This window comes from Canis lupus, chromosome 1, assembly GCF_011100685.1.
Source record: "Canis lupus familiaris isolate Mischka breed German Shepherd chromosome 1, alternate assembly UU_Cfam_GSD_1.0, whole genome shotgun sequence".
Taxonomy (NCBI): domain Eukaryota; kingdom Metazoa; phylum Chordata; class Mammalia; order Carnivora; family Canidae; genus Canis; species Canis lupus.
The window spans coordinates 26,161,908-26,186,430 of record NC_049222.1 but is presented as its reverse complement, the minus strand read 5'-3'; the positions used below and the strand labels follow the sequence as shown (position 1 = coordinate 26,186,430).

General features: G+C 37.8%; 1 long non-coding RNA gene across 2 annotated transcripts; it reads right to left on the bottom strand.

Moving 5' to 3' along the window:
• Nucleotides 1-13,689: 13,689 nt before the first annotated feature.
• On the bottom strand, nucleotides 13,690-23,625 carry LOC119870731. Of its 2 annotated transcripts, XR_005353509.1 has the most exons (3): nucleotides 23,329-23,625; nucleotides 22,285-22,425; nucleotides 13,690-14,067 (listed from the first exon to the last, which is right to left on the bottom strand). It is a non-coding gene; the product is annotated as an uncharacterized LOC119870731 (long non-coding RNA). The 2 variants fall into 2 exon arrangements; XR_005353510.1 differs by lacking the exon at nucleotides 22,285-22,425.
• Nucleotides 23,626-24,523: the final 898 nt, after the last annotated feature.

The window sequence follows — 24,523 nt, the reverse complement described above, 5'->3', positions numbered from 1 at the left end:
ATCTCTTTAGGTTAAATTGAGGCTCAAAGTGGTTAAATAATTTGCCCAAAGTAGCAGTTTGTGACAGCCAGGCTTCACAATACCCGAGGGTTTCAGCTGGGTGTTTTTTCTTTTTCTCTTCCCTTCTCCTCTCCTTTTCTTTTCTCCTTCCTTTTCTTAACTAAGCTCACAATAAATTGGACCATTTCAAAATTGTCAGACAGCCAACACTGTCTATTTGTGTATGCAACATGTCCAAGGGTATGATTGCTGCCAAAATGTCCCCAGGAAGTTGTAAACAGCCAAATGGGCATTCAACTCCAAATTCTGTACTTTGAGTAGACTTTCTCTAAGTAACATAGGGGGGACAGCAACTATGGTATAAAATTACACCAACACAAATCCAAAAAATTACTAAATTATGAAAGAAAAAGAATACTATTAAACTGGCTATTTGGTATCATGTAAGAAAAAGGCATTGATTTATTTTCTAACTTTTGCTTTATACAGCCAATATTGTTGGTATAACCAAGCCTATTTTCCCTCTGAAATATGCAACTCCTGGAAAATTCATTCAACAATGACTTACAAAGATAAATTTAAAAAGATCTAATCAGGAAAAAGAAATTACTTCAAGTGATTTTAATGCCAGGAATTGGCTACATAGGTGATAGAGAACCTGAGAAACCACTTGTGATAGTGAGGAGCTTAGTAACAAAAAGGAAATCATTGCCACTATTCTAGGCTGGATGTTCAAAGGGAGAAGATGCTATTGTAAAAACCAATATTGTTCGGAAAAAGCTGGAGCAAGTAAGTATGGTGGGAACCAGCACTATGGAGGAGTCATTGCTAAGATGCCACCTTAGGCAGAGAGTGGGCTAAGAAATACCTTCACTTCTCTCTTCTCCCACCCTCTTGCCCCCTATAGAGCCTCCCATTGATCAAACCCAGTCTGCAGCCAGGTAGCATAAGAACCTGGGAACTGGGATCCCTGGGTGGCGCAGCGGTTTAGCGCCTGCCTTTGGCCCAGGAGGCGATCCTGGAGACTCGGGATCGGGTCCCACGTCGGGCTCCCGGTGCATGGAGTCTGCTTCTCCCTCTGCCTGTGTCTCTGCCTCTCTCTCTCTCTCTTTCTCTCTCTCTCTGTGTGAATATCATAAATAAATAAATAAAATTCTTTAAAAAAAAAAAAAAGAACCTGGGAACTATAGCCTGCAAGAATCAAGATCAGAGCGGAGTACTGGAAGAGTGAGCCATGGATCCATGAACAACGAGCCCAGGATCCTCCCAAGGACTTTCATTCCTTGTAAGAAAACTTCCTTACTAGTTTGGTTTACTATTGAGCTTTCTCTTAATTCGATTAAAAATGTTTCAGAGGGAGCACCTGGGTGACTCAGTCAGTTAAGCATCTGCCTTCAGCTCAAAGTCATGATCCCAGGATCCTGGAATCAAGCCCAACATCAGGCTCCTGCTCAGAGAGGAGTCTGACTCTCCCTCTCCCTCTGCTTGTGTTCTCTCTCTCTCTCTCTCTTGTTTTTCTCTCTCTCAAATAAATAAATAAAATCTTTTTTAAAAATCTCAGAGGAACATGTGGGTCAGAGATATTTTTATTCTACCTTAATAGGTCTCCAGGCAACATATCTAAGAATTGATTAAACTTGAAAATGATAGGAATTACTTTAACTCTTTAAAAAGACACTTCAGCAATGAGACTATTTTAATTGGACACCAAATTGCAAGTTGGTAGGTGGGTAATGTCCCAGGCTTTAAAATAAATATGGGCAGAAAATGGGCAGACATGGGGCACAACTGAAACATCCATCCACCCTCACACTGTTTTATCAAACCAAAAGAAGGAGGAGGAGGGGAGAGGGAAAGAAGGAAGGAAGGAAGGAAGGAAGGAAGGAAGGAAGGAAGGAAGGAAGGAAGGAAGGAAGGAAGGAAGGAAGGAAGGAAGGAAGGAGGAAGGAAGGAAGGAAGGAAGGAAGGAAGGAAGGAAGGAAGGAAGGAAGGAAGACAGGCAAGGAGGGAAGGAGGGAGGGAAAGAAAAAGAACTGCATTCAAATCAGGAACATTTTAACTACTACACAAGTCACAACATGGATATTAATAATGACCATTTTGCCTTTAAGTTTCTAATAATTCACATGTCTTGGAATATTTTGTCTCTGAAAAACACCTATTCGTCTTCTGTAGTCTAACTGTATTTCTGTTAGCTGGGCTGATGCAAGTGGCTACAAATTGTGTTTTATATATTTGAAAGACATATATCTTTCTTCTCCTACATAAGCTCTTTCTTCTCCTACATGAGATTTGTCTTAAAATGAAGTAACACATTTTCTGAAGATTTCAGAGTTTTATTCTACCTATTTTTCTATCCTTCATGGTGAGTTTGCTGGCTTATAGCCCTTGCCAAGAAAGACGATTCCAGTCTCATTCTCAATTTTAGACTATGTGGAGAAAAGTCCTATTTTAATTGAAATTGAAATCCCACAATTATGTTAGAAGAGCACTTTCTCAATGGAATTTTTTTGGAAGGTTATCTTTTTCTAAGTTGTATAACTAGGAAATGAAACGGATCATCAAGAAAATTCCTTAGGTCTTTTGCATTGCCTATCGAGGAAATGCTTAGGTCTTATATCAATTCACTTTTTTCTTTTTTGCCCCTTTTTTTGTATTAAATGATTTTTATCTATAAAACAAGATGACCCAGGGCACTACAAAATGACTTGTAAGTTGATATTATAAAGTACAAAAGAGATGAAATTTTAAGCAAGATGAGTGTAGGAGATTGAATACAATTACTTGAATGAAGCACATACTTTTTACCCTACATAGAAAATCAACAAGGTGTGTTAAAAAAAAAAATCCTCTGTATTTAGTGAGTGTTTGGAAATGAAATGAGAATGTTAAACTTTATAAAGTGTTTGGTTGGTTGCATTAGATGGGTACCACTACTTCATGAGATGGATTGATGAAACACCTTTATTGCTGTCAGAACTCAATACAACAGTTCTCATCAAGCAAAAAACACTACAGAAGTATTGTTTGGCAAGAATTTAAAGTCATGTTTCATATCAGTAGAAATTATGCCTAAAGGCTTGTGTAGACTATCTATTAACTCCAAAAACGTGTTGTAGCTCTACACTGAGAAGACACTCAAACTCAGGATATTGAAATACTCGAATGTTCATGAAAATATTAATATTTGGATGACTCCCAACAAGAATGAGAAAAAGAATAATGTCCAGGTCTCCCTTAACATCCTTAGCACTTTTCTAAGAAAGCAGATGCTTTAAGCTATTTACTTGTCTGTCTCCTCTACTGAACTTTAAATTCCTTCAAACTGAGGGTTGTATCTTTCAATCTCAACCCCTAGTGCTAGCATACCCCAAGATACATTGGGAATTTTAATCATGGTTTTAATATAATGGAATGATAAAATATAAGTATTATGTTTACTTGCATTAAAACCTTTCATGAATATAATTGGAAGTGAATAATATCATGGAATCTAATCCTCAGATCTGGGCTGAAACACTGGTCTCTTAGGGTAGTATCAACATTTACTCTATTTGCTTAGGGAATTTTCACAGCATTTTTTATATTAGTCATGCAAATTAGACCCCTGGATAATTATTCAAGCTTTGAGTTTGCTTTGTTCAAGCAAATGATTAAATATATGAATTTGGACAAAATCATTACTTAAGTTTCTTATCTCAGTTTTTGAATCAATAAGATTTGTGACTTGTAATAAGACATTCAGAGACACTTAGTAAATCATAGTAATGGCTCGGTGCAGATCATTGCCATTTATAATTTAAATGAAATTCAAATATTTTTAAAGAAATTCAGATTTTAAATTGTACAACATGGACAAATTAATATTATAAATTTTTATCAGAGAAATTTAGGCTAAACTATTAAATCATCATTTTAAATGCTATTTTTTATCTTCTTTGAGTTTTAATTTTGTAAAGATTTACATATAACATTACTTGAAGCAAAAATGTATCATATTCCTTGCACTGTGAAGAATTTCTGAATGGTTCTTAAAAATGTACAACAAGAGTACCCAAAGGTTTGGGTATTTTTTTACCTGCCCATCAAATTTGCTAAAGATATTTGATTATTTCAAGACCAAAACTTTCTTAAATACAAAAATAACTTTCCCTATTAAATCTAGTTCTACTGACTCTTCTTTCTGGATCTTCAAGTTTACCCAGTTATATAGAGGAAATTCTGATTTATTTTTCCCTACCAGCTCTAAAATGTTAAATGAATAGTCATAGGAAGTAAGTTGGATAGTCTCTATATAATAGTCTAAATTTTTTAAAGATTTTATTTATTTATTCGTGAGAGACACACGGAGAGAGAGGCAGAGACATAGGCAGAGGGAGAAGCAGGCTTCCTGCAGGAAGCCCGATATGGGACTCAATCTCGGGACTCAGGGATCATGGCCTGAGTAGAAGGCAAACATTCAACCACTGAGTCGCCCAGGCACCCCTACATGATAGTTTTAATTACCAAGCAGGTTCTCCCTGCTTGCCCACCAAAATGCCCTTGTAAAGGAAATGACCTTGTTTCCAACTGCTATTTGAGTGTCTGATCTTACAGCCTGGATATCATGAGATATGCTAATCATCCCCAGTAATTATAGTAAGTGAGCACCTGACTCCAGGATAACCGAGCCACAGGCCCGGCCATGATAATTCGACAGGGTCTATCTAGACTGAAGAAAAGAAAAAATAGCTTGATCAAATTCCTTTTCTCTGCGATTTTAAGTAAGAAATACCCACAGAGCAGTATAGCCAGTTAATGTAAATGCTGAAATGGCACCAGAACAGCAAGAGTCATGACTGGCCAAAGCCAAAAACCAGCCAAAATAATGGCAGAGCTGAACATGTTAGCATTAAAAAAAAGAAGAACAGAGTGGTTGCCCAGCAGGAGCATAGATGCTCCAATGAGGCTGTAAAGCCCCTAGGAAGCCTGAGGAGAAAGTCTTCTGAATTGCCTCCTTTCCATTTCTGCTTCATTCAATTCCAATCCATGTATATTCTTCCAAAAGTTTCCCAAAAGGAAAATAGCTTTCCTTTTGCTGCTTTCCTGGTAGTAAACATAGGACATTGTGAAACAAACAAAATATTTAATACAATAAGGAATTTTTTAAAAACCACTAATAGCCATTAGTCTTCTCTTTAGACACAAACTAGTATTCACATACGATTTTTCACAGCTGGTTTGTAGCTTGCATTTTTTAAGTTAAATGTCATGAACACATTTCCATGATCATAAATATAGCTTTGCAGCATTCTTTCTAATGGTTCATAGTATTCCATTGTATCCATATACTATAATGTCTAACAGAAATTGCTTCATGATAGACATTTATATTGTTTCCAGTTTTGTGCTGTAATAAGTAATGTGGCAATAAATCTACTTCAACATTCTAAATATCTTATCCATGTATTTTTATTTAACTGTCTAATGATTTTTGCAACTTCATATTTTCAAAATAAAATTATTAGGACAAATGGAGTACGTTTTCACTTCTGATTCAATAATAGTATTGGCAATTTTATTTTCCTAAGATACTCATTTTTCCTAAACCATCTTTTTTGTTTTTTCTTTAAAGATTTTATTTATTTATTTATTAAGACAGAGAGAGAGCGTGAGCACAAGTGGCGGGGGGGGCACAGGGTGGTGGTGGTACAGAGGGACAAGCAAACTCCCCACAGACCCAGGAGCCTGACCTCATAACCTGAGCCAAAGACAGAGCTTAACCAATCAGCCATGCAGGCGCCCCCTAAACTATTGCTAATACAAAGTATTGAATTTTTCCAAGCAGATAGGTGAAAAATACTGTCTCATTCCTGTTTTAATTTGCTTTTCTTTGATTATTACTGATATTTTTTGACTATTTGTATTACTCTTCTTGTAACTACCTATTTATAAATTTGGCCCCCTTTACTCTTAAAATGTTGATTTTCTTAATTGACTTAAAGATTTCTTCATATATCAAGATCATTAATATTTTGTCTAGTTATATATGTTATGAATATTTCCCTAGTATGTTATTTGCCTTTTAAATTGTTTAAAATATCTTTTGCGGGCAGCCCCAGTGGCGCAGTGGTTTAGTGCCACCTGCAGCCCACGGTGTGATCCTGGAGACCTGGGATCGAGTCCCATGTCGGGCTCCCTGCATGGAGCCTGCTTCTCTCTCTGCCTGTGTCTCTGCCTCTCTTTCGCTCTCTCTGAATAAATAAATAAGTAAATTAAAAAAATATATATATCTTTTGCCATCAAATGTTTAAATATTTTGTAGTCAGTTACCACCTTTTTACTTTATGATTCCTGGCTTTCTGGTCACACTTAGAATGGCCTTCCCAAGAATAGAAAAATATTCATCCTAACTTTTTAAGGATGTTTATGGATTCATTATTTATATTTATATATTTGATCCATTTGGAATTTATTTTGGTATGATTAAAGTAAATACTTAGTTTAATTTTTTCCCCTTAATTTGTAGAGTTATGCCAGCACCACTTTTTGACTAATGTATTGTTTTTCCACTGGCTGATCCCATGTTTAGTACCATGTACTAAACACTATGATAGATTAGAAAGACAGAGGACATAGTGGCATAGCAGCTTAATGCTAGAATTGGAAAGATTAAAGGTTCACATGGACTAACTGTAACTTTGGACAAGTTCCTAAATCTATCTAGGCCTTAGTTTGTTTCTCTAAAGTGTGGAGACAATAATGACTCCTAAAACCACACAAGGATAAAGTGATAAAAAGTATGCAGAACACTCAACCGGGCATCTGGCATAATGAGCACCTTGGTAAAATTAGTTCCTGTCTGAACTTGGGCTTATTATTAGATTTTCCTTTCAGTCCTATCATTCCTGTGATAATATTACTTTTAATGATTATGTTTCATCCCTACTGAGGCAAGTGTTTTGCATTAATTTTTTTCTTAGAATTATCCAGGCTTTCTTATATGATTGTTCTTTAGAAAATAGTTATCTCCCTTGAAGTAACTTGCATGGTGTAATTAAAACAATAATAATAATTTAATCTCTCTGAGCTACAGTTTAAGCACATATGAACTGCATGGAGTATCTACTCCTTATAGCTTTGGGGAGGATTGGATGTTAATGTAAATAAGTTACTCAATCCAGTATCCAAAGTATAGATGTATGAGAATAGGTAATATTGTGATGATTCTCATCTTGATTATTACCTCTCATGATATTCAGGCAAATAATTACCATAAGAACTTTATGTTTGGGCAGCCCGGGTGGCTCAGTGGTTAGGTGCCTGCCTTTGGCCCAGGGCGTGATCCTGGAGACCTGGGATCCGGTCCCACATCAGGCTCCCTGCATGCCTGCATGGAGCCTGCTTCTCCCTCTGCCTGTGTCTCTGCCTCTCTCTCTGTGTCTCTCATGAGTAAATAAATAAAATCTTAAAAAAAAAAAAAAAAGAACTTTATGTTTTACCAAAGTGGCAAGCAGAATTCTGGATTGATAATGATTACTGTACACCAGTAAATTCCAATCATAAACATAAACTGAACTAGACAAAAAGATTCCTGAAGTGCTTGCAATGCAGATTTAGTACTACAGGGGCGACCTTTGATACAATAATCAGAAAACCTTTGCTGGAGCAGGAGGAAAGAGTGGGCATTTCAACTTTCACTACTCCCCAGGGCCCAAGACCAAAACCAAAACTTGGTGCTAAAATTGCAGATATCTCGGTTGTATTTTGTAGACCTTTATGCAAGGATACGTGTGTAAGGGTATGGATGAGGGATGATGTGGAGAGCATTTGCTACTCCTCAGAATACTGTGTCTGCAAGGTAAATAACAGTAGGCACACTTTTAAGGATGTTTAGGGACTCCAACTGAAATGGCTTTGAGAAAACTGATTAATGGGCCATTTCCTGAGAGTAGGAAGACCTCTAGGAATAATGAAAATTGCTGGCCTGCTTCTGCTTCCTTCCTTCCTTCTTTCCTTCCTTCCTTCTCTCACCCATCCACAAACCAGGGCCTCCTTTTAACAAGTCTGTATCTATCTGTCAGTAAGGAAAATGTTTACTATCTTCCTTTGCCTCTGAGAGAAGGGAAAAGAAAGAATTTCAGAACTCTAGTCAAAATAAATATCAAATGTATTATTATTTTAATGACTCTTCCAGGGGAGGGCAGTTTCTCATCCAAACCACCCACACGAAATACCTAAAGTACGGTATCTTCTCAGTATGAGTATAAACCTACTAGTCACCAAATAAAAAAGCAGAAATAAGAAACAAATGCCAAACTCAATTTTTCTTTCTTTCTTTCCTTCTTTCCCTTTCTTTCTTTTTCTTTTTTCTTTTATTCTCTCTCTCATTCTTTTTTTTTTTTTTTTTTGTAATCTTCTATGCTTGCAAATGCACTGTAACCAATAGATTTAAAATGCCCACAGTGCACTGCATTATATGCCATCTGGGTGAGTCTGAACGTGGCAGGCAGTCACCTTACTTTTCGGTTCTCAGGTTATGTCCACGAAGAGGTCTGCAGCTGGTATCACATTGCACAAGCTCCCGGAGCTGGGGGGAGAATAATGACACGAATCAATAATGCTGTCTGGGAAATGGCTTAGAATAAAATATTACAGAAGGGCACGAACATCACCCAGAGGGAGACTTCAGCGTTGATTAAATATGGCTGCCTCAGCTCTCTGCCACACCGTGACAGATGGGGAACGAGGGCTTACTTTGGCTTTTGCTGCATTTTTCTGAACCAGGGTTACTCCAGTGGCTTGAAAACAGGGCTGCGTCCGCTGCTCCGTCCGCTGCGCTGCATTTGGCTGCCCCCTGCAGGCCGAAACTGCATACGCAGGCAAAGGGCACCCCGCCCCCCCTACAGAATCCACGGTGCACAGTAGTTTGTCTCTGATGCCCTTCAAAGCATCCTTGAGAAAAGAAATACATCTTTAAAAAAAAACTCACATAGAGTTCTTTTCGCCAATCTCCACATCCCAAAGAAAACAAAAGTTCAGTTCATTGAAGTTAATGAAATAGATGAAATGGTATAGAAAAATTAACGAAAGACTCCAAATAAAAATGAGAATTTAAAGACCCTCAAAAAAAAAAATAAATAAAGACCCTCTAGATATATATCAACTTTAAATCACGTTTGGATGCATGAAAAAAAAATGAACACAGATTTGCACATCGTGTCAATAAATCATTCCTTCTTACTCCTCCACGTATGAGCTGTTTCAAGAACCTACCGTGCAGTGCCACAATCAGGAAATCTAGGGTTCTTCTTCCATTTCATCAGACTCTACTTATCATGGTGCTAAGCTAAAAAAAATTCAAAACCATTTATCCTGCAATATCATTTATCCTACTGATCCTTTATTTTGGCCTTTCATAGAGACTAAATTTATTTTTAAAACAAAACAACTTATTTGGTTGGGAGTAAAAAAGGTGGGTGGAAGAGGAATTAACCCTTGGTAGCCTGGACACTGAATTTCCTGTGTGTGTGAAGGCTTGTGTCTCTGAGTACGCTGTGATTGGAGACACCAGTCCAGAAATGCTTGCTGCCTACTCAGCTCTGTTACAGATTTGATTGAAACCATTAACTAGAATGTAATGAATTCCATGTGTCAGCCTTACTTAGCATTAAAAAAAAGATAGGATTTTTAGAACACATAATAGTGATATATCCACTCTGGATAATAAATCTTTTGTTTGTTTGTTTTGGGAACTAGGATTCTTCCCACATACAGATTCTAAACAGTCAGATGGACATTTACATATTAACTGTTAGATACAACCCCTGCTTTATAAATTTACACTTCCAGCTACTTTCTCCGATATCGTACTCCTTGGAAATTACTGAAGTAGGAAAACAGATGAACTTTTTCTGGCCATTGACATCTAGAAACTTTTTGTTGACAATTAGTCATACTTGAGACATTTCCTCAAATGTTGTATTCCTTGAAATTTGTATAACAAATAGCATTTTGTTCATTAAATCTAATTTGTAAAAACTCAAGCTTATTATGTATTGTCTTACCATTCTTATGTCCTAAAAACAGTCTGTTTTAAATAAATAACTTTCATTCAAAAGTTTCTTTTAGCCAGTACATTAAAAAAAAAAAAAAAACTGAAGAAGAATCTATTAGAACTTGAAAACACTGAAGAATTCTAAATCTATATTAAATTGGCCACTCCCAAAAGTTTCTGACTCAGATAACTAGGTGAAGGTAGGTAAGTGGCATCTTTTAACAACAAAAAACTTCTATAAGTATAATCGTGCTCTTTTAGAATATATGCATACATAAATGTACTGACCTCTCCTGTACAACACACATTGTCCATTCTTGATTATCAGAAGTTTTGAAAGAAAAAAATATCTGAAAGCCAATTTTGCATTATTCTAAATTGAAAAAAGATTAACAGGTGCTACATAATAACCCCAAAACACCAATCAAATCATTAACACAATGATTACTAAGTATAGGTAGCAAACTAGCAAGTTAGAATACAAGATGCTGAAAACATCTATTCCTCATTACTGAGCAGTTAATTTTGCTGTTGACACATAGTTGTCTTGTGAGGTACGGTGGCCTTCCTTTACACCAGCAGCCTTGACCTGATACCAGCTGTGTTTGGAATATAACAGATATGTCTCTTCCCATTCACTCCTGGAGTTTGGGGGAACAACTTTTTTTCTTTACAAACATTATCTAAATGTATTGAGGAGATATGCATGTTTCATTATTGAAAACCAGGCAGCATTGCCGTGGGAAAATGACTGAAGGGAAGAGCTTGGGCAGAGTGAACCCCTATAACCAGTGTGACCCGGTGACTCCATAGCTGCGTGATCTTCCTACCGAAGAGCACCAAGTCCAAGCTGGATGGCCTTATGATCGTGGTAGCACATTGGGCTGTGGGCCATCTGTATTCATTTCCTGGAGCTACCACATCCTTGGTGGCTTAAAATGACAGAACTTTATTCTCGCACAGTTCTGGAGGCCAGAAGTCCAAAATCAAGGTGTCAGTGGTGTCGTTCCTTCTGAGGCTCCATAGGATAATCTGTTCTGTGCCTCCTTCCTAGCTTCTCATGGCTGCTGGTAATGCTTGGCGTTCCTTGGCTTTTAGACTCGTGGCTCCAATGTCTGCCACTGTCTTCACATTTCCTTCGCTCTTCTCTCTTAGAAGGAGGACACTTGTCATTGGACACTCTAATCCACGATGACCTCCTCTTGAATTCTTTAACTTGATTACTTCTGCAAAGACCTTTTTTCCAAGTTCAGATTCAAAGATTCTGCATAGACAACTTCTTGGGAGGTGGAGGCACCATTCAATCCACTATTCTCTCCAAGCTTGAATTTAAGCAACATATCATGGCTACTGGAAATCATACCCAGAGGGGCAAGACCGCCTTTTGTCACAAGTTTTCATTCCATTGAGCCACAGCTTCCATTGTCATTGCCATTTGCTGAATCAAATGAGGGACCAGAACTTCATTTAAATCTTCACTAGATGCAATCTTATGTAACTAATTCAATAGGATTTCTTTATTCTTCTTCAGTGTATATATCCTAAAATGAGCTGAAAAAGTCAGGAACCAGAGAGCCTTCCTAAGAGTGACCCTGTGGCAGGTACCATGCGAAGTCTCTGTGGAAACATGTCAAGAATTCCTGTGGTTTTCTGACTTTTTTTTTCTTTTTTTGCCTAGAAACTGCTTCTAATGCACTTCCATTAAAGTGCTAAGTAGAAATCATTCAAATTGAGAAATCACATGTACACAGAACAAACAAACAAAAAATCAAGGAGTGGGGTGCCTGGGTAGCTCGGACAATTGAGCTTCCCACTATTGGTTTTGGCTCAGGTCATGTTCTCTGGGTCCTAGGATGGGGCCCTGTGTTGGGCTCCAAGATCAGCCATGAGTCTGCTGAAGGATTCTTCCTCTCTTCCTGTCCCTGTCCACTAAAATAAATAAATAAATCTTTTTAAAAATAATAATTAAAAAACAAAAAAACAAGGCATGCCCAAAGAAATGGCTTGTTTGATGGATGGCTCACTAGATTCTATCACTTGCAACTACGATGAAAATTCGAATCCTTATATTATAGCCCACCAGGAAAATAATCTAACAGGCTTGACCCAGTTTTTATTCATGTGTAAAATAAAATTAATTCATGATGTTTACAGTTGTGGATAGGTGAAGAGTTTATTCATGTCCATAAGCAAGTGCACTTGTCTATGCACCACTCGTGTACCATTTACAAATATTCATGGATGTTGCTGTTGAAGCGTTTTGCTCTTATCAATTGACTTTGCAGTTCTGAGGTTCCCCCACTCCCTGCTTCTTTCTTTTCCCTCTTTTTAAATTTTTTTAAATAAAGTTTTCTTTCAAGTCCTCTACTGTTACCGTGTTTCAGCCATCAAAGTCCCCTCATAGCCATTTCCATTTACCTTGTGACTCTGACCCTTTGTGAAGCTGAGCATTTTCAGAGTAAGCCGATCCTGTGGGTCCCCAAGGATGTTATTCTCATTTATTCACTCAGCCCTTTGAATGGAGCAGCCCTCACTTGGCAGCCGTTCAGCAGACCAAGATTCAAAAAGCACACAATCCGTTTTCTTCCAAAGGCCTTTCAAAACCCAGTCCAAGGCTTGTCGAGGAACTTTAATGGATGTCAGTCATTTAGCATGTTACATTTCACTCATGGCTGCCAGGGAATGTGATGAGTAGGGAAGGAATAAAAGAAAACAGGCAGACAATAGGAGTAAGGGATAATTTTCTGAGCCTTTTGTGATGTGACTTTACAGAGAGCATTTTTGAGCTTCCATTACTCACGATGAGGGAGTTAACAGAGAAGGGTTAATGTACTTGTATTTAAAGCCCCACCAAAGCCTCCCAAACAACTTTAGAGCCAGGATTTCAGGAAACTAGGGATCAGTTTGAAACGTGGGTGCTCTGGATCAGAGACAGCTGTATGGAGGGGCCCTACTTTCCCCCCCAGGTGGGCAACCGAAGGATGAAATCCCTTTTGTGCCATCTGCATAAACGCCTCTGACAGCTGGCTCTCTTTTGCCGAACTTCAGAATGTTTGGGGACAGTCTCTGGAGACCAGCAATAAGACAGGGAAGCTCAGTGACAGTGGCAGGAGGCAGAGTAGAGGGATAGGAGGTGAAGGCCCAGAGCTGCATACCTCTGTACCTGCCAACTGGTGTGTCACAGACAGGCTAAAGTTACTGACCGGTCAATTATCTGATTAAAGAGAGCCCTTCGTTTGAGGCGTTTTGTTTTGTTTTGTTTTTCCCCAATCCAGACTGAAATCTAAACCTTCTAGAAAGTTATCAAAACTTTTTTTTAAATTTAACTTGGGCATAATCAACAGTTGAGGGGGGGCAGTGGATGATAAAAAGGTATAGGTACAGGGAGAAACACTTTGTTACTGGCTATAGGCCATAAATTGTTCTGGGATTTTCTTTTTTTTTTTCTTTTCTTTGTCTTTTTTTCTTTTCTCTCTCTCTCTTCCCCCCCCCCCCCCTCTTGCGTCCAACAGCAACGTTATGAACTTGAAACTACCAGCATCAGATTTAATCTTTCTTATCTTCACACACACACACACACACACACACACACACACACGGAGCTACCAGGCCAATTGTATTTTTAAATTAATAGAATCAATTGATTAAAAAGGTACCAGCATTCCCCAAAAGCAATTTATTTTTTATTAGTTTTACAATTGCATTGAAATCCTTTTAAATTATAGACTTCATGAATTATGCCTCTGTCAGGCAGCATCAGAACTTGTCTTTATGGCTCTTAGATTCCACAGAGGCTGTTGTGGTTTGAAAATAACAGAACAATGTGCTGCTGCTTCACCAGCCGGTTAATGACTTGCCCCATAGTTAAAGGTCCCAAACCACACAGGGCAGGCGGGCTGAGCCACCCGGGCCAGGGCTGGAGAGGCAACCAGAGGGAAACCATTCCATGGTCATTATTCAGTAGATGCTGAGTTGACTTCTTGAGATTTTATTAATAATTTCTCCATAGTTTATGCTGCCCTGTTTGTTATCTACAAAGGAAAAAAAAAAGAAAGACATGGAAAAGTTGTGGAGTCAGCAAAGTGCAATTCACAGAAAAAAGTTAAAATGCCAGAGCTAAAGCCAAGAAAACATTCTTACTCGCTAGACCCAACACTGTGTGTGGGGGCTGTGGAGAGGGCTCAAAGAAATCCAGCTCCTTTGTTAGAATAACAAAAAGAGGAGAAGGAGCATGAGGAAGAGGAAGAGAAGGAGAAAGAGGAAAAGGAGGAGGAGGAGGAGGAGACCATGGGGGATGAGAGGGAGATAAGGGGAAGAAGGGAGGAATCAAAGAAGAGAAAGTCTCATCTATAAAATGTCCATTTCTCAATTCACAGATAAATGACCTGTTCTTGAGTGAAGCATTTACATTGAAGAATACAATAGTCACTAGTACACATGCACAAAAATCTTCAGAAAATTGTGTCAAAATGGATGCCAACAATAGCACAGTTTATTTAGCCTGTTCTTTCCACACAATTTGTAGAGTTTGTACTCTACAATCCCCAAGAAAGTCCACAGGCATCTGCAACTTCATATTTTGTGATTTAATGTAACATCTTCAGGATTTTTGTTATGGAACAAAAATTAGTGTCTACCTCTTTCTCTCCAGTGTAGCTTTTCCCACACAGGGTACCAGGTAACAGCCTCATCAGTGGTGCTAGGTTATCAGAAACTATTGCAGTCAGAGTCATAAATAAACCCGGAGAAAGGATTTCTGCTACAGATGCTGATGGTGACTTTGATTTAAATGCATCTTACTGTTTTCATCTACCCACCTTGTTCCCCTTTCTACAAAACTGAGAGATGGTAAAAAGAGAAATATGTCAAATGGAAGTGTGTGTGTGTGTGTGTGTGTGCCCGCATCTGTCTACCTGTGTGTAGAAGAGGCTTCAGCTTTATGCCCCAAAGGGCTGAGATCATCCTGAGCACATATTATCATGGAAATGAAAATTGGCCTTAGTTTCTAAATGGGAAAAATCGACCGAGGCCCCAACTCTGCTTCTTATAGGAAATCAACAAAAGTATTGCCATAGATTCTATCTCAGACTCACAAGGACTTGGCAGCCCTGACTCTTATCACTCACAGGTGAGAACACAGACCCTGCCCAATACTCCCCGTAGCCAGTGACTCACTAGTACCAAATCACCCTGTCCATAAATAACTTTAATTATCAGAAAAGCAGCAGAGTTGCACAGCAGAAGCGTGCTGGGCCCATAATTATCAGAAAAGCATTTTCTCGCAAGAACCTAAATGTACCGCCCTGTGACTACCCTCATTCGTTTTTAGTTCTGTAACTATGCAGAAAAATCTACCTCCGCTTCTGTAGAATAGCCTTTGAAATTTTTAACACAACTTGTCATTTTCTCCAGTTAAATGAACACATTCCCCCTGTTACTCCTTATGTGATATGGTTTCCAGACCCTTCAAGGTCCTTCCTTTGAACATGTTCCAGTTTGCTGTCAACTTTGCTCTTAAAATGTGGTGCCCAGGACTCAATACAGCACTTCCTGTGTGACCTGCAGCAAATGAGGTAGACTAATAATTCCCTTGATGCGAATGCTATATTTCAATTAATAGAGTATATGACTGAGTTAGGTATTTAGGAACAGATGAACACTCTAGGGTTACATGAACTTGCCTTAAACCCCCCAATTTTTTTTAACATTTATCACCAAATCATATTTTTACCATTCTCCACGTGAGGCATGGATTATTTAAATATAAATGTAGGATTTTTTTCTTTTATCCTGTTGCATTTCCATTTTTTTTGGTGCAACTGACTTTTCTGGCATTAAAAATACTCCTAGTGAATTATTTTTGTTTTCAAATGCATTAGCTAATCCTCCTAATTTTGTGTCACTCACAATTTCGATAAAACTTCCTTCTTTGTCCAAGGCATTGAACAACAGAAAAAAGATAAGCACCTTTACAAAGAATTTAATGAAGTACCGAACTCCTAGTGTTTAAGAAATATTAGTAGTTAACATCATTAAAACCCTTCACAGTCCTTCCTATGGTGGACATCATGCCCATAACTTATAAAGACTTGTAAAAAGGGTAGGGGGGGACAGAGAAACAGAAATATTATAAAGGAAAGAGAGGCCAGAACTTGAAAATAAAGATACCCATGAGAAAGCCACGTTGCTGTTTCCATGGTTCAGCTCTTGGTTGGTGGTCAGGAGTCTAATCCAACTCACACCCTCAGAGTTCCCCCTGAAATGTGTTCCCTTTTGTTCCTGGGTTTCTATTTTCACTACCATAAAAAATAAAAGTGAGAACTAGTCATAATTGAGAGTGTAAGTCCAAAATTTTGTATTTCACTCCAGTAAACAATATTCTCCCCAGGTCTGTCTTTATCAGTAAAATGGAGGTTGGAAATGACCGTTAGAAGAATTATTCATTTATGCTTTAAATATACAACTCTGTACCATGAGAACAAATTACAAGATGTTTCCTGCTGATCCCAATGGCATCGTAAGCATTTACTTATAGCATATTCCTTTTGGTGCAATATCACAAAGTTTATTACTATACATTTTGAAAAATATTTTTAAATATTATTGAAACAACTGAAAAAGCCCTAAAATCCAGTAACTGCTATAATTTTTTTTCATTTTTCTGTTCCTTTAGTATAAATGCTTTTGTTCTTTATTTATATACAAAGTATATAAATAGTCTTTACAGTTTCTGGTACACATTAAATAAGTCCAAATAAATGTTTTGTAAAGAAACCTACTATCTTTTCTTGTCTATGTTTCCTAATTGCCTGATTATGCTGTTGAGAAAGGCAAAGATAGTATTCATTTTTAGGAAAATAGAATTTGTAATACAGAAGGAATATAGATTTTGTATTTCTGAACTTTAGACCACTAAAAAAATTAAATTATATAGCAAAATTAATTTAACCAGGCCTGTAGAAGCAAGTGGAGGGGGAGGGTAGATGATATTACATATCCAAATATAAACATAAAAACTTACATTTCTACCAATTTCCTATATTTTTCCACTGTTTAAGGTACTCAAGAACCTGATTTCTAAGAAACTATCTGATTTTCTACCCATCTGAAAAATAATTTTATATGAAAAAATAAAATTCTAATTATGCAACATTTGAATTCTTCACAGTGGTCTCTTAGCTTATGAGAAACATAGACATGCATGTACTTCCTCAGGTAGGATGGAATAATGTTAAAGAGTAATACAAATACAAGGATGTGATATTTTTTAAGAGCCCCAAGGATGAGAGAGATATAGAAAGGGCTCTTTATCACATCAAGGCTCCAGATCGTCTATGTCATGGAGGAGTTTCCTGGTTTTCAAACTACCTTCAGCAAGCCATGTCTCTGTTCTCGGTATACCTCTCCAACCTGAGACTCACCAGCCTCCCTGTTGTGACCGGAAACTCATTAATCCTGAACTACTGCCTTGTTCACCTACCCCAGGCTCTTGCAGTTATGAAGACATGAGTGAGTGGGAGCGAATGGGGTCAGGACTAATCCAAGTCCTTCTCTGAGATAATCACCTTTTAGACCACCTTGTGCTAATCTGGTTATTTAATGTTAACTGATACTAGATGTTTTTAATCTACCTACGCAATGATGGCCAGGAAAACTAGTAAGAAGTTAAGACAACTGACAAACATAGAATAGTTTTAAGTAGTCATCATTGTACTAGGGGACCATTTTGATTTGGTAAATCTCTCTAAAGGAACAGAAGAACCAGCTTCTGTTAGCCGCATTTCTGCTATAAATCTGCCTCAGCCTCACTGATAAGTCATCTTTTCCAATCCTGTGTAAATACTTTTATATATCTACAACCACTTTCTGAATAATTAATGATTTACATTTTTCTTTATAAAGATAGAAGGATCTGGTTTGTTCATGACTTGGTCTTCATAATTCCTATTTTCTAAATACGTTATTCTAGAATTCAAAAGTCTCTCTTACAATCTTTATAAATGTTTCACATCTACTTTTCTTACTTTTATTCATTTGAATATTCCCTTATTTTAATTTAACAAAAAAAATCCACCCACTTATATCCAAAAAAAATGAGATTAGACAGTTTACTTTTTTGAGAGCTTACAGAGCAGAGAAGCAATTACTTTCATTTATTACTGATAATTCTATGACATAGATACTATTTTTATAGTCACATTACATAATAGGATATTGTGCTTCAGAGGGTTTAAATAATGTTTCAAGATCTCATAGCTCAAAGTCACGAAGCTGCAGCTGCGAGAGAAGGTACAGTTCTGCTCAGATTAATACTGATTCCCATCTAAGCGTCCTTCCCTCAAACCAGCTTCTCAAACTCCAACATGGGTTCATGCTTAACACTTGCCTTTCCTAATGTCTGTGGTCATTATCCCTGACATAAGAAATGCCTGCATCTTCCACTGACGTGCTCAGCAGTGTGTGTGTGTGTGTGTGTGTGTGTGTGTGTGTGTGAGAGAGAGAGAGAGAGAGAGAGAGTATATGTGTGTGTGAGAGAGAGACAGAGACATTGAACATGGAACGGGGAGGCAGAGCTGGAAAGAGGAAGGACTTACTTTTATATTACTCTAGGATGCAGGCAAGGATGGTTGCATAAAAAAACACAGTAAGAGATGGGAAAGATCTTTATTACACACACACCCCAAAAAAAAATCCATGTGACTTTAAAACCTACATGAAATTACAATGTCAAACTTACCTTTACTTCCTTCTAACATGCATTTCATTAGACCATCTTAAAATTTATGCTAACTACAGCACTATACTTTTATGCATTATTGTGTATTTGAAATTAAAGGGTTTACTGTTCTGGCAATTACAAGGAGAATTTAAGCTGAAAGCTAAAGTATATCCTACAGAAGAGCCAAATTACAGTAGTGACCCGTTGTACACTGATTTAATCTAGACCTCAAGAATGGCAACAGACCTTAAAATATCAACCTTTTATTTGCTTAGTCAGTTCCTAATCAGTAAGGAAGATCAGATATGTACTACATACAATAAAATCTAAGATGCTGTTGGCATAACATTAGCAAAATAAGGTTGTGACAGTGATAGGATGAAGCTATTCTTTTTAAAGAAAAGATTCTCCAAATGCTATTGAGTCCTGTGCAGCTTGTCTTGCCATATAATAAGGTGTCATTCAAAATTCTACTCATTGCTAGATTAAGTTCTTTAGCGCCAGAAGGCATTTACCAGCATCTCTTTCATCTATATGTAAGAAAACAGGGCGCTGAGTAGCTTGTCCAAGTAAACAGAGATAACAAATGGCTAAGCCAGATCCCAAACCAGGACCCCTGATTCCAGATCCAGTGTGTTTCCCCACTGCAGCAGGCACATGTAAACTCCAAGATACACAAGATACTTTTTCAAACAGGATGTGCAATTTAGAAATTTTACTTTGAATTATAACCCTATGCCCTGATTATTTTCCATCAGTATTTATCGTTGTAGGTTTCTCTGTCCTGAGGGTTCTCTCTTTTGGATCTCTGTTATCTGATTTTTCTAAACATTCTTGTTTGTCTTTCACTTTATCTCCATGGTTGCTTTCCATTTTTAGGCCTTATCTCTACTTTTATTTTTATTCTGAGAGTTTTTTTCTTTTTTCCATTTTCTGAAAATATAAAATAACATGACTTCATTATCGAGAACTTGGATACTACTTATATATTCCAGATACTTACGGTTATCTTTGAAATTAATTTCCCCCTTGTAATTTTTATCAAGTTACCTAAGCCCTTTTATCTCTTTGAATATCTGTTTTGAAATTTGCTTTGTAGGCTATGAGAATTCTGTAGATGAAAAAAAAAAAGGAGATGAGTGTGGTTAGGATAAAAAAACAAGACTCTGGCGTGTAATCAATACGATTCAGTGGATAAACAGAATTTCCGATTGTTATATCAGTTTTAAACCAAATCATGCGTTGCTCAATTTAGGAAGCTTGATTCTTCCAACATGTTTGAACTATTTTCTGGCAGCGAATTGGATGCTTTGAGAACAGAACAAAACCAAACAGAGTTCTGAGGAACAAACAGGATACTTTAAAGGCAAAGGATTTGCTCCACTGGATATATTAAGGCTTATAAATTAACTATTGCCATTTTCAAAGAGGCAATATTTTATTCGCTTTTGAGAATTTTACATATTTCAGAATTAGGGACAGTGAAGAATTTTGAAAGAGACAACCCTGAGTTCAAATTCTACTAGAATCATCACTTACTAGCCTTGGGTCCTTGGAGCTTTAAGTTTCTGAGCCTTACCTGTAAACACTACAGGGTTATTTTGACAATGGAAATAATGCACGCAAAGTGCCTGGCACATAATGGTTCCTAGTGAGTGATATGATGATGGTGATGGCATTGAAGAGGATGGTGATAAGGAGGAGGATGTAATGGTAAGGATATTACCCAGCTCTCTTACTGATAGAAGGAGGAGCAGAAGAAAACTTTAATAGCAGATGTAACTGACACAAAATCACTTATAACTAAAAATTTTAAAGAGTAACAACAATTTAAAAATCATATTGCCTATTCAATAAATAAGTCTTCTAGAAAAAAAAAACTTTCCTCTTAAAAGAAGACCCACAGAAATTAATCTGACAAGTCTATAAATATTTTACTTATGTTTGGCCTTGAATTAATAAGGAGTTTTTAAGAGCAATGTTACAGAACTTTACGGAGAGTTATTCGTATCGTAAAGCTGGTTTTTCCAATGTCCTTCTCTTTCTGGTACATGATTAAGAGATCATAAAACCTTTTTAAAAATTCACCATTTAAAATTGCTTCTGAGAAAGAAGCAGACAGTCCAGAAAGAAGAAATATGCTTCCAAATGTACTTTCTAGAAAGTTATTTGTAAGGTTTCGTTCTACGGTGTTGTATTTGTTTTGTGGTATTAAACAGCAGATATTCCAGGAACAATCTGAACCCTAAGGCCAAGACATGCAGATATTCTGTATGTCATGGTCCATACTGAGAAATGTTTATGCTCACACACAATTTTAGAACAAACAAAAATCACACTAAGGGAAGCCGGCAGGCAAGCTTTTATAGGAGAGCGAACTGGTGAATCTGTCTGGCAAAATTTTTCCAGGTTCTCGGTTATCAAAGCCAAGTTCTCAAATGTTGCAATGGGCCCTTTGTTTTGTTTATTTTGTTTAGCTCCAAGCCAGAGGTAACCTGCCAGTGGCTAGTCCTCTTTCTGTGTGTTCCCTGCTTTACTCACTTCTCACGGGGGAAGGGCCCACTGGAAAGGGAGTCCCGGCTGGATGGTGGAGGAGACTCTTGTCCCTCTCCCTGATTCAACCCTCAACAGTCCTCTCTCAGTGGCTGACATTGGCAGGAACGGAGATGATCTCTCCTGTTTGCTAAATATTTGCTAAAATATTTCAAAATTTTAAAATAATCATTTGAATCAACGTATTCCTGAAGATGGGAGAAGCGAACATCTTACTACAGACAGCAGCAAAAGAGGATCTGTGCCCTGGCTCCCTCACGTGGATTGTTAAGTGTTGAATAACAGCCGCCAATAATTATTTCCTCTAACCCCACAGTCTTCTCCTTTTTGGTGCACTGCCCAGGTAGGCAGCCAGTACTAAGTATCTGATAACATGTCTTGTCGGGCCATGTAGAATAATATTTTGTTCCAAGCCCTGTAATCTTGCCCCTCCACAATCTAAGGCTCCTTGCCCAGCACATCTTGTCTCTTGGGAAAGCCACAGAGTCTCAGGGCCAATAGTTAGCTATTTCTACTTCTTCCAAACCAGGCCAAAGACTTGAAACTTCTGTTTGCTTATTGCCCACTTGAACATATTCACACATTCCAAAAGTTCTGAAGGAAATGCACAGCTGAAGTAGTCTCTGAATTAGAAGCCAGGTGTCTCCTCAAAGCTGATTTTACTCATTGATTATATGTGTTTTAAAGACTATTTTATGAGAATTAATTTATGTTTACCTCTGCTATCAACTTCGGTAAGTGTTATATTTCTTATATGGAAGGATGCAGAAGCTTAAATTGGTTTGTGTATTCTCTGCTAGGTAACTTGATTACACATATATTAAATTATTTTCTTTATATTTAGCCAGGTACTCTTAGTCCTATTTAAGACATAAAAAAACTGAGGTCCAGAAAAATAAGTTACTCACATTAAAAATACAGGTTTGCTTGGAAGCTAAGATTAATGCTTTAAGTGAGATCTTTGAAGATGTCTCACCTGAAATTGTCATTTTGTTTCTTTTTCTTAATTTGCCAGTGATTTCTCATGAACAGGTAAAATGCCAGATTATTTGGATTATTGAGGGCATGGTGGAGGTTGAAAAAATTTCTCCATGTTGCTTTCTTTTGTGTAGGCTAGCTGAAGAGTGAAAACAAAGTGAAAATTACCATGGTCTTGACATACAAATCAGTATTTGACAATTTTATGGTTACCTTATACAGAATGGGTGGGGGAACTTAGCTTCCCACGTACTGTCCCAACCATCTCAAAACCTTCCCACATTTGCTCCACTCCTCTTCAAATACTTTATCCAAAGGATACCTCACTTTGCTCTGAAAGTACTCCCAAACAGACCTCTGCAGATCACATTTGCATCAATTGAATCACATTTCTTATCCTGTGGCAAATACAACCTAGAAGGACAAATTCCTTACTGCTGTAATTAATCATTCCCTAACTTATTAACCCAATATATCAAGATGTTGGTACAGCTGACTGTCTTCTGGTGCAGAACAGAGGTGTTATTTGCTTCCTATGTTTGCTGTCATAATGCTCTAGTGCCTGAGAGAACCAAACCACGAGTCACCAAGAAGGCTCCATGAGGATCTCTGTCCAATGGAGAGAAGATGCTAAGGAAAAGAGGATGGATGAGCTAAGCAACTAGAATTCTGGGAGTCAGGAGAAGGAGGGGAAGGTGTACAGCATTAGGACTTGCATGGAGTCCTGCAGCTATTCAGAAACTGTCTCCAACACAATCAGTTGTATCTCAGAGGTTTCTAATTCTCTGATTCTCATATCACTGATGGATGAAACGATGAAGACAGCAATTTCTGAAGACAGGAATAACTTTAAATATATCTATACAACTAAAAATATAACTAAAATATCACTTTAAAAAATACCTTCCAAAGCCTCTCTCACGTATTACAGATTTTATATGCTTGTACTTTTTTTCTGCCCCCATTTAATCCAACAAACATAAACACCATGTCTCCCAGATAACATACGTAAATCACATTCATTGCACCCTCGAACACTTACGTAATTGGCCTCCAGGTTGACAGCCAGGAGTGAAATCAATAGTAAAAGATTGGTTTTACGTCTCTCCTCCTGATAGAACCCTTATGATTGTGGGAAGGGATGGGACTCCTTAGCCTATCCCTTCAGCTCAGGAGAATGCAACAAGACAGCAGAGATGAGATGAGCTCATCAGAGATGAGCTCAACTAGCACGTTGAGTGTTGGACCTCAGCTATGAGGAGCAACGGGCCTACGGAGGATTTGGGAAATTTAGTGGACAGCCCTCCTGTCCTGCACACTGCACTCTAATTTGTCGGGAAAGGTCTCTGCAGTCAGTACCCCTGGGGGGATTGTTTAATTCTTCCTCCCAGCTTAAATGGTTCTTGGGTCAGCAATTGACCTTCTTTGCACAAGACAGGATTGCAAAATCACCTCCTGAGACACAGGCTGGGCAAGGCTCCACTTTCCAGGACCTCTCCTGGAGCAGTAGGACACAGGAAGAGGGGACAGGAAACAAATCACTGTTCTCAGGCCATAAGACAAGACCACCTTGGCTCCCACATATCTTGAGGATCAGAAAGCCTATGTGCAGTTTTCTATTTGTGGGAGGAGCTACTGAGGTTGCCAATAAAATAAACACATTTTTCCTAATTTCCACGGATCTGTGACAAAGTCAGAAGTTTCGAGTTCCCAGATCAAAATATGTAAAATTGCATTTTGATGCGCGACTTATTTATCATCCTTGAACTTGTAGTTCAGAAGCCCAACTTGTTTCAAAGGATTTCAAGGCTAAAACGAGGCAGCAGTTAGAGCTCTCTGACATATTGTTTGTAACCAGAAAAAATCAGCAAAGTCAGAAGCTTTCTACAGTGAACACTTTGGTTTCTTCTCTTTTGTTTTATTAACCTCTCCACAGCTGGTGCAGTTGAAAACATTCTTTCATCACATGCTTAGCAGAAGTTCAAGTGCAGCTGAGAAGGCAGCCAAGAATCTGTCTGCTGGATTCACTGTCAGAATGTCATGTTTCACTTTTAAACTAACTCCTATCTGATACAGCTGACGGAAACAGACAAAGAAAATCTTCAACAGGAAAGACTCTCCCCGGACCCTCTAAAACTGATTATTCCTGAGGAATTGAGGACAAGTCAAGTCCAACAGAGTCGTAATAGTTCCACATTCATATGTGAATACAGCATTCACTGGGGGCTTTTTGCCTG